An 11,636-nucleotide genomic window follows, 5' to 3' on the forward strand; every position below is an offset into this window, starting at 1 on the left:
AGAGAGAGAGAGAGAGAGAGAGAGAGAGAGAGAGAGAGAGAGAGATAAGGAAGAGGAGCAAAAGAAAAAGGAGATAACAGCAGAATGGAAAGAGAGAAAAAGATGGAATCTGTTAGGCAACAGTCTCTAGTATGTTTACAAACATATAAAGCTACTTTATATTGGAACATAATGCAACATTGGTTCAATCTGTAACATATCTAAAGCTTTTAAATGTGCTGCTCTCAACCACTGAGGTCAAGTGTTTGCTGGAAAATACATTATGGTGCATAAGAAGAGATGCATACTACATTTGCAACAGCAACAACAACAACAGCTGTTTTGGATAAAACTTAGCATCACTTCGATTGTATCACTTCTGATGATTCTGGTTCTTATCAAACTCTGGTACAGATTCCTACAATTCTTCATATTAACTCATTAAGCAAAAAAAGAAACATCTGTATTTTCAACTGTCATAATCAGTAATGTGTCATAAATACCTTTGCACTGAGCAATAATACAAACTGAACTTTCTACATCACACTAATCGAAAATAAGATATATAAAATGAATGCTGGAAACAAAGACACTGGCTGCAAAATAATGTGTGAACCAGTTAATTACTTCTGTGCCATAAGCGATTACCAGCACCTCGTTAACACAGCAGTTGACTCCATCACGGACGGCAGATTAGACTGTTTGTTTAAACAAAGAAAGAAAATCAACACGGCATTGACTGCTTATTAATAATAATGAATAATTACCACATGCTTACTCAACCACATGCAAAATACTTTTTCCAAAATTGGCCGCGGATGACCAATGCAACACAAAATGTGTGAAAAGGATTGCACAAAGGAAATAAAGCGAAGACATTAAAGACAAAAAAAAAACCCAACCTGACTGGGACACCGATCACTTTCATACATGCCAGCCTTCACCCTAATATTTAGAATCAAACCAATCAAAATTTAGAGTTTTTGGTAAATTTCTCCAGTCTTTTTCTCCATGTTGTTCTATGCCCTTTTCTCTTCTTCTCTCCTCTCCTTCCTCTTGAATCTCATCTTCCTACCGCGAGGCTTGAGATGCCGTGTTGTCCAAGCGTCTGCTGGAGGCGAGGACCGAACACAATAATCAAACCCCCACCGCTTTGGCTGGAAAGCCGTGTGTGCGTGTCCTGCATGTCCGTGCATGCCCAAGTGAATGTGAGCAAACTGCCTCTTTGAATCTGGGTACATCAGCTGTGTACCTGTTAAGTGCTGCACGCAAGTTTGTGTGTGTGTATGCACATCTTAAAGATGCTGAATTTTGAATTCAGAGCATATCGATGCTTGAGGGATTTCCTCCACACGGCTCACAATATGGCGACCGCTGAGTCAGCAGCTCGCAGCTAACAGTGCTAAGTAGGTTGTGTGTGTGTGTGTGTAGTTAATGAGGCTGTCAAGAGTGTGTGTGTGTGTGTGTGTGCGTATTTAATGAGGCTGTTAAGAGTATATGTGAGATGGGATGAACGGGTGAATACATTTTTGGTGCGTCCAACTTTGCTGCTCTTTATGGGAATATGGCCGTGTGGTAAAATATGAAGAACACCGTTCTGCTTCTGAGAGTGTGATGTAGTCAGAAAGACACTGAAATATTCAAGAGACGGAGACGGAAGGGAAAGTGTGAGGGAGTGAGGGAGAAGGAAAATACATTTACTGGAGATGCAAAATCATTTACAACTTAAAAAGGTTGAAAGCTAAAAATAGTGTCCATAATGAGCTTTAATGAGCTCGTTTGTCTGAATAATTTTTTAAACAAGCACATTTCTTAGCCATGTTGCCCATCTCTGCCACACACAGTCTCAACAACAGAGTTGAAAATGAACCAAAGTCTTTAATATGCACACATGCACCTGGTTGAGCCTTGGTGGGTTTTGTGCCACGTTTCCTTCTGGAACAACTCTTTTATTTCTGCTTTTCTGCTAGAAGACACTCTGTCCTGTTACTAATCCTTTTTCTTCCCCGTCATTCATCGGTATGCTGCACGTTACACAAGCCATCCAACTTGCTGAGGCGGTCGGCATCACCGCTACATGAAGCGCAGTAGAGAAGTAGAGATGAGAATAGGGATTGTGGGAGTTATGAGGCTGGATGTCTTCTCCTCTCTGTGATGATGTCCGTCTCTCTCAACAAAACCATCTGACAGCTTTCAGGGGATCAAGGATTCGCTCTTACCCGTTAGAAGCAGCCATCTTTACTTAATTCTGATACTAAAATTAACTTTGGCTCTTAACATTTTTGGTTAATAAACAACCGAAATCCTTGTCACGACCTTTTAAATACACTTCATTTTATTGCTGCCTTTGGTGAGACAACATTCAGAGTCACAGCTTTTAGTGGATTCAGCTCAGTGGCAGATGTGACTCGATGACAAACACTCTTTAAAAAATGATGTTTTTTAAATGAACGCCATATACTGTAGGTGGTGTTTATCTAAAGCTCTTCATGTAATACATTACATATAATTGAACTACAAGGTTACTTATAAACCCATGCATTTCTGTTACATAATAAAAAGGACCAAACGTTGGTCTTTTAACTTCTACACAGCACAGGCAGCACTGAGGTGAAATGAATTGTTCCTCTTATGCCATGTTGCCCTTTTAGGGACTAATACGGTAAATCCTTTCAGTGAATACCTGTGAAGTGTATTGAAGGTTATTAAATGGGGGTTTTAGGAGTCTTACATGTTTACACATAAAGATTGGATCCTTCAGCCCTAAAACTAACGGCACTGGCACTGCTGGGTCCTAAGCCTCTTTAGAAGCTACAGAAAATCCCACTACTGGAGGTGAAAGTCTTATATTGGGTCAGGGCCCCAACTATTGAAACCCAAAAAGAAGTACCACAAACCAGATCATGCTGTAACTGAATAGATATAAAAACTGTAACTACTGCATAATGTTTGAATATTGTACAATGATTATTACGGCCGACACTTTGGGGGCCTAAATAGCGTGGTACAGTGCATACACCTTTTAAACGAGGGTGGTCCTGCTGCTGCCAGGCTCAGGCGGGTGAGGACAATGACACCCGGAGATTAGGGAACTCAATGTTCCCAAACCAGTGCCTTGTTTGCCCTGAAGACTGACCCTAAAAAGGCCTCTGTAGCGAGGATTTGGCGAGTAATGGAACAGTGTAGAAAAGCTCTGTCTGTGTTTCTTTCTGTCTGACTGTGCGTTTTAATCCCAGATATCATGCTTGACAGCCTCCTGCTCAACAATGAGGCACATTGTTAGGAAGGGAACAGAGAAAGCTGAGGCGCTGCACTATGAGAGAGCAAGAAGAAGCAAGTGAGAGAGATAAAACTAAAGGAGCAGGAGGGAAGTCGGCCAATGGATCACATGAGAACAACACAGAGAAGAGTACACAACGAGACACATTTAATTCTACTGTTTATCTAAAAACTAAATGAGCAGTCACATGGTAACGCCCCAGAAATCCTTCCCCATCGTACTATAAACTGCAATGCAGTGTTTTGAGATATGACAAGCCTTCAAAGTCACGGATCTCCTACTCGCAGCTTTTTTATCTCACTGGTACCTTGAACAGGAATATATTAATACCACCCTTAAACTAATTCTGTAGAGAATTCTACATATTGAAACACACATGTGCTTCAAAGTAATCTGCTTAAAGTGCATACTCATGCTTAAAATTAAATTTCCTTCTATGGTCCTCGTCCTCTGAAAGAAAAACAACTTTTGTAATATTTTCTGGTAACACTCTGCTTTCAGCCCTAAACTTAACGAATAATGTGAGTAACTCAAATAACTCTTAAAGTTGAGTTACTTAAAGATTTCTTACTCTTCCCTTTAAAGGAGGAACGGGAACAACATGTCTGGTATGGAAACAGACCTATTTAAAATAGACCTTTTCTAGAAGCGGCACCTGCACCCATCCACAGATGAAGCGCTCTGCAGGGTGGCAACAGTTAAAGCAAACGTTCTTTAGAAGAAAGGTCACAGGTTCAATACCTGCACGACTGTGAAGTGTGGTTCAGGGGGACATCTAACATCACTATTGCATCATTTTTAGTTAAATTGACCCGATATCAAACACACAGCAACAGAACGAGTGGACTAAACATATATTTAGTGAAGACATGATGACAGATGAAAGATCGCTTTCCTGATGAGTTTAATATCAATCATTGCAGAAGTAAGCAAATCCTACGCGGCAACAAATAGAGTACATTCATATTTCATAATGTCAATTTGATAAGCATCACATATGAGAACAAACACTGAATGTTATGATTCATCTGTGATCTGCTAAATAGCCTCAATGCCATCACAACAAAGTGCACCACCAAAAAACGAAGATTAAATATTCACAAGAGGTTATGAATAAATCAGCAAATTTCCCTCAACTTGCATCATGTTGTCAAATCCCAAAAATAAAAGATCAAAGCAGTTACAACTCTGCATAGTTTATCATCACTGGCTGCACTGCCGCCGCGGTCAACCTCAATCAGGGAAGTGGAAAGAGACGGTGAGAAGAGACGTGCAGCAGGGATCCTCTTCAGAGGATAAGTTTGATTCGAGTCCAGCGTCAAAGACTACAATCCCCAGAAAAACAAAAGAATAGGAGTTTCTAAGATGCATAAGTTGCACAATCCGTTCACGAAACAGACAGATCTCCGGACCATAGCCTGTATGTAAGAAGTGGACGTCACCTATCGGTTGGTGGACTACGGTTTTGAAGCCTTAAATTCGGAAATTGCCCGTCGCCATCTTGTTTTTAAGAAGAAAACACGGACAACGCCATGGTAGCGCCCTGTCGAACACAAGGTAGCCCCGCCCTAAAGCATACTCTGCTGTAAGGTCTATTTCACTCTAAATGGACCATAATTTAATAAATAAACATCATGCATGTATTGAAGAAGACTAAACTCACGCTTACATATTATACTGAGGTAATAAATCAAGTAAGAAGCAGAGACAAATAGACTTCTATACGATCAGACTTCTTTTTGCAAAAAGAGGAGTTGCCCCCGGAAGTTGAAGGCACGTCCTCATTTTCTTCACTTTTCAGACTCAGAGGTTGCCGCCGGCTCTAGACTAGTAAATCCAAGTCTGTCTACTTTAATTTTAAAGCTGATTCTCCACTCGACAGTCAGAGAAATACCAGACTTTCAGTCTCTCCCTATTTGTCTACTGTGTTGGGTTATTGGGCCGATTATTCACACATGCATCCCGTGACCCTGACACAACACATTACTGCCTTGTACTCTCTGGTATGACCTGCCACATACAAACCAGTCCACACCTTAAAAAAACAAAGAGCGTGTGGGGGTGTGAGTGATTCTAGAGACAAAAGGATATGAAACCTCTCAGCCAATCACTGAACATGTGACTGAGATTATTATCTGCTTTTTGCAGATGGAATGAAAACAACAGGTAAACACTGTGTCCCAAGCAAGAACCTGATGAATATAAATATAATATTTGTATGAAGAATGCCAACTGCTGAAGAAAATAGCATTGTGACTGCTCACAAGAGATGAGACAGGAGAGAGTGAGTATGAGACTGAGAGACAAGCTCCACAAATGTGAAGAATTTCAAAAAAAGCCAGAAGAATGAGAAGGTTATTCTGCTTGAATTAATAGTATCTCAGGGAAACGTGCGTGTTGTGTCTTCAAGAGGTCTTTTTCCATAAACAAGTGTTGGAAAAGGAAGGTCGTCTTATGTTCGGGCTGATATTTAAATATGAGACACTTTCAATGCCATTCTATGAGTGAGACCGATATTGTTTACAAAATAGTTTTCATTTAACATGAAAACATTCTCATCCACTCATTAGTACTACTCATAATGTGTCACGTCATGGTAATGATCCAGAATGCTTAACAGCAAGAAGCTGAGTAACAGGAAGTCTGATTATAACCTTAATATGAAGTCTGTGTTTTATGTCGAGCCGATTGGCTAAAGGGTTGAAAGCAGCACCAACGGGACTCAGCTGTGTCAGTCTACTGTACACAAAACACTCGTCGAAAGGGATCCAAAGAATAAAACAAAGAGAATGTGAAAGAATGTGGTTTAAAGCGTATAAATACATAGAGGAAACAGAACTCCTCTCTCTCTCTCTCTCTCTCTCACACACACACACCCACATACACACACACCCTAATGTTCACCTCAAACCTGTTTGTGCACATTTTCAGACATTAGCACTGAGTCCTCCTGTTTTACTTGTGTCAGTACGAGTAAATACACAATTATCACATGAGGTAAGTACGTTTAAGTTGCTCTTTTAACATAGTGGCCAATAATAACAACAGTATGTCACCTCAACATGTAGCATTAGTATTTACTTTACTACTACCTTTATTTGTTTCTGCAAATATAAATGTGGATGTTATCTATGTAATGTGCTTAACAATCTAAAAAAAGGTTATTTAATTGAAAACAAAAGGCAGCTTTCAGCCCAAATGATCAACGGTTTATTCAATTCTGAATAATCCTGGTTCGTCTGAAGACAACTGGCGTGGCTTGAGTCTGAATTCAAGAAACTCTTCTAATTCATTTACATAATTTAACTGGTCACAGCTCCTAACCTGAGATAATCTACCGCTGCTACCCGTCTATCTGTCACTTTACTTAGACAAAGGAGTGGTTGTGCACATGCAGACATTTTTAGATTCCCGGAAGTTTTTACTGATGCAGCGTATCGACCTTAAACGTCTTCCTTGTGCAAAAACACATCCGTCTCAACGAAACAGCAAGCTACATATAGTGAAATGCAAATGTTCTTTCTGCTGATTCTTTTACACAGTCGCTACTTATTAGTTGATCATTTCAGTAATATTTAGGCATGAGTGGTATTAATTCTGCCATTTGGTGGAGTTGGTACAAAGAATCAAGCTACTAATTATTCACTTGAGTGCACAAATTAAAGTTGCACTTGCGATACCCCTCCAGGCCGTTGCAGGATATAGTGGGTCAGCATTTGCATAGAGTTCAAATCGTGGTTCTGTGTCTTACAGGCAGATACCAGCAGGTCAAACCAGGCTGGGGGGGGGGGGGGACAGCGTTTATGGTGAATAAAAGAGCATCAGAAAGAGAACGACAGAAGAAGATTAGAGGATAGAAAGCAGCGGGGAGAAAGGAGTAAGTGAGGTAGAGCGAGCCGGAGCACAGGAATTAAATGGAGGCAGTAAAGCCAGTGTTTGCCCTTGAATCAGTAGCAGCAGCTCACCGCCATAGCCTCTTTTAGAGACCATATTTAACGGTAAATTCAATTTTCTTCAACTGGACTTTCCTTGAAGCCTGAGGATCTGATGAATACGCCAGAGGGGACGAAGAAAGCTAAAGCTTGTTCAACGTACAATCCAGGCCACCATGTTGGATGTAGAGCTGAATTATTTTTTCTGTTGATCAATACAAAAATCATCATCTAAAAAAATGATAAATCAATAATTATCGAAGGCATTTTTTCATGCAAAAATGTCAATTGTTTTCTGTTTCCTGGCTCTCAAAAGGTGAAGATTTGCTGCTTCTCTTTGTTTTCTGTGACAGTAAATTGAATACATTTGTTTTCTGTGACAGGTGTTCAAACAACTATCTGAAGATTTAAATGTACTGGTTGTAAAACTGCGATGTGTGTTTTTCTGTCTTATAGACCAAACATAAACCAATTTATCAAGAAAACGATCTGCAGCCTCGTTGATAATTTGATTAGTTATGCACAAGTTGTTTGCATACGAGTCCGTATATATTTTTGAACCTGTATTGCCTACGCTCTTATCAGCAACACCCCACTTCCTCTGCACACTGTGTGGTTTCACCCCAGTGTAAAAACAGTCTTCTGCAGCGAGCGGTTAATTGCCCCTGAGCACCTTCACTGTGGTTAGGTGCCCTGCATAAGAGCATTTGCTGGAGGAGGAGGTTTGTCTGATCGCTGATCCGGTGATCTACTCGTCTCAGGACCGCTTTACTCTACTCTCCAGGTTATCACAGTTTCGTGTCTCTACGTTTCATAGAAATCCTGACGTGTCCTACAAGTGCTCTGAAGGGGAAGCAGTAGAATAAGATCCATTCTTCGCTGGCCTGAGGGGCTGTGACACTGCAAACTTCAACGCCTACAGTGGGAACAAGTGCAGCTCTGTGTTGGAAACTGTGGGAGTGGAGCAATTTGTTCAGGACAGTTGCATGAAGTTGTCTTTGTGTGATGGCCACTTCATTACCAGCACAATAAAACATCTAAGATATAAGCATTAAGTATGCATTATATACGTTCAGTGAAGCTCTGCCTTCACGAGTGTTTCTCTTGAATCTTTTTTAAGTTAAAGACATATTTAAACAGATTGAGCGTGGGCATTAAATACTATTCATAGCTGCTACATTCAGGAAAGTTTTGTTCCACCCTCGTGTTGCAACAGAACTGCTATTGATATCTTTAACACTCTGGGATCGAATTTGGACTCTGTGATATCAATAAAGTCCTCTGTATCATTTACATCCTCTACGTCACATCTTATTGTAAATGCAGCATTGATATCTATTGTGATGAAGTCTATTTTCTAGACAATTGTTGGAGAAACAGTGAACGTATAATGTTTTGGCTAATGCAGTTAATTAAATTAATTAAATACAAATTAATGTAAGTCATCACATTGATGCAAAAAATCATATAAAAATCCAATTTGACCATAAAGTAATAATTCAATTTGCAACATTTACCACAACATTGCCGAGATGTTAAAAGGAAAAGCTGCCGCAGTATAAACAGTATTGCAAAATATCATATCATCAAATCACCCAATCCTTGCATAAAAGTATTATTATAATCATATACAAAAGATATACCAGTGCATTGTTCTGTAGCACATCAACTTTTTGCAGAGATATTTTGCATTTCTTGCTCCGGCTCTGTGATGTTTCTGTCAGGAAAACGACGAATAGATGCGTTTGGTAATCACCAATAGTCAATACAATCTGTTTATTCTGATGTCTGGATGTAGCATAACTGCCAGCTGAGGATTTGATTAGATTCACAAAACAGGGGTCCTGATACTTTGAGGTTTGACTATGATGGTTAACCTGTCTTTATTTGTCCTTCACTGTGTGATTCACAACACAGAACCTTCACAGCCTCAGCAGAGCAGAGCCACAGAGAAAATGACATTGAGCTTTATTGATTTAGCATTGATCTTTATCACCTCTCTCTCTTTCCTTGTCAGACCACTGCTCACTGAAATACCAGTACGCTTCAGCCTTTTCTGCATTTAAGAAACCAACCCTTCTCCATCTGTTGTCTTTACACGCTGTACTACGTGCCTGACAGCTCTATGAAAGCAGCGACGGTGCAATGAGGAAGCGACACTACGGCGAAACAATAAGGAAACCAGGAGCCGCTTGTTAGATATCGTTGAATAAACTGTCTTTGCTGTGTTATACTAAGGACTGAATGAGATTCAATTAAAACAGAACAAATAGCTCACACAGGATAGTACGAGTCTTGTCATTTCCATCTGTGCCTCTGTGTAAACAATAGATCAAAACACCAGCTGTGAGCGTACGCTGACAAATGAGCAGACAGAAGAGCTGACAAACGGTGACCGAGCAGATTGTCTCACACAGCAATACAGGAAGCAACGGGTTATATGTTTTTTGTTTGTTTAATAGAAATGTACCTGATTTGTATCACTATGATTATAAGCCTTTAGGCCAATGAAGGGAGGTGGTGCTGTGTTCATTCAAAACAAGGACAATGATCAATAAGCTGATCTGCTGCTCAATCGCTGTCAAACGCTTATTTTCCACTCGCACCTTAAACTATGAAAGCTCTGATATTTTGGTGTTGGAAACTTTCAATCACACTTTAGTTTTAAAATATCTTTAAAGGGAAAACCCCCACAGACGTAATCTAATGCAAAAGTCCAACAACCAGGGTAGGAAATGGCGGCTTTACAGATACGACAGTTTGTCCTTCTCTCTATTTGCTCGACACATTCAGCAGATGCTGTACAGTTCAAGCGCTGCCCTTAAACCAGATTACTTCAACCCAACCAGCCGCTCAGCTTTCTCCATCTGCCTCGAGCTGAGGCCTTCTGCTTCTCAAGTCATTGTTTGTTACGGTATATCGCACAAAAAAAAAAAATGACAATTATACGACAAATTACAAGAATGATAAAGATTATGCGCTTCTGTCTGATATCTACAGCAACATTTAGAGCTCGTCTCACCAAATCCCCTGTCATCTACGTTTGACGTCCTTCTGGCAGAGAGGAGATTGGATTAGTTAAAAAACAATTTATGGATAAAATAAGCAGATGGTGGTGTCTGTTGTGGGTAATCAAATAAATTTAATACCTGACAAATGGAGGAATCTCCTTAATTTGATGCCAAATCCTGTAAAGCCAATATTTCCCAAAAGCAGTCCCGCTCAGTTTTTGCCTGCAAAGACCTGATACAACCAGATATAATGAAAGAATAATAGTTACATCTTTACCAGCTGACATATCTCTCAATATCTCACACCCTCATCTGACTTCACAACAGGAAATATTACTCAACTTTTCATTATTGATTATTTTAACTGATTAATTGTTGGGTTTCGTACAATTTCAGAAAATAGTAGAAAACATGTCATCATGACAAATCCTGAATAGATAGATAACATGATGGGTGCAGACTGTGTTTTTTCTATTTGTTAAACCAAGGAAGGATTCCAGACGTCTGTTTTCTCTGTTTATGGTCCAGCGCTACTGTGACCGTTCATCAAACTCTTTTAAAATGAACATGCACCTCACTGATGGATTACATTATTGTGTCGGTGTAGTCACAGTCTGGGATCCGACAGTAAAATGCTCTCGTGGGGCTGATATTCGTGGGTAAAAAGATAACAACACGTGAATAAAAGATGTGTCTTACTGTAGAAGCCTTTGTTATTCCAGCTGCCTAATGGACTCACCCCATTTACACAATCGTTGGGCCGGGTCAGTGCCACACTGCGGGGAACATTTTGCCTTAATGTACACCAATGCTCCAAGGCTTCTTGCTCGGTAACGAGATATCTCCTTTATCATTGTATTTCTATCTAATGTCACTGCTTTGGTTCCTCCTTAAATCTCTTGTCATCCTATCATTGTGTTCATTGTGTCTTATTCTGCCTAAGAGCAAGAGATAAATGCTGAGTCATTAAAGCTGAATTATATTCTAAACAATAGAAAGTGACATTATGAAACCTATTTGCCTGCAGGTGTGAACACATGCAGACAGATTAAATCTGGTGAATTTCTGGCAGTGCGTGTAAAGCTTTAAAGAGGGATTTGGATCACATTTGGTTTAGCTTGGCCCCCGTCCACGGAGTCTGTAACAACCACTCACTGACCTGGCAACCAAAATCCCACACTGCAGGCAGCTCTGTGTGTGTGTGTGTGTTTTCCTTCCATATAAAAACTATGGGTCGTCTTACGTACACAGTCTTATCTCACACGGCAGGAGGTTGGAGCGTTTTGACACCGCTGGTATGTGCATACGTGAGGTCCGTCACATAAAAGGCTACAGGTTCAGCTAAGGTATACTGGATGAGAACCAATGCTAATCATAGCAATTCCCCCACACACACACACACACACACACACACACACACACACACACACACAC

The 11,636-nt window shown here is 40.2% G+C and overlaps 1 protein-coding gene across 5 annotated transcripts in view; it reads right to left on the reverse strand.

Moving 5' to 3' along the window:
• Window positions 1-11,636, reverse strand: part of fam13b (family with sequence similarity 13 member B) — a 63,573-nt gene that overhangs the window by 49,175 nt on the left and 2,762 nt on the right. The window contains exons 1-2 of one of the 5 annotated variants that reach the window (XM_031867005.1): window positions 882-7,447; window positions 607-677 (exon numbers count right to left, since the gene is read on the reverse strand). The exons of 3 other annotated variants lie outside the window; for them this stretch is intronic. The gene's annotated coding sequence lies outside the window, so the exon portion shown is untranslated. Of the gene's footprint in view, window positions 1-606; window positions 7,448-11,636 lie in introns of those variants that run through there. One more of the 5 variants, XM_031867003.1, reaches the window with a different exon arrangement.

This window comes from Anarrhichthys ocellatus, unplaced genomic scaffold (genome assembly GCF_004355925.1).
Source record: "Anarrhichthys ocellatus isolate YVR2014 unplaced genomic scaffold, GSC_Weel_1.0 scaffold37, whole genome shotgun sequence".
In the NCBI taxonomy this organism is placed as follows: domain Eukaryota; kingdom Metazoa; phylum Chordata; class Actinopteri; order Perciformes; family Anarhichadidae; genus Anarrhichthys; species Anarrhichthys ocellatus.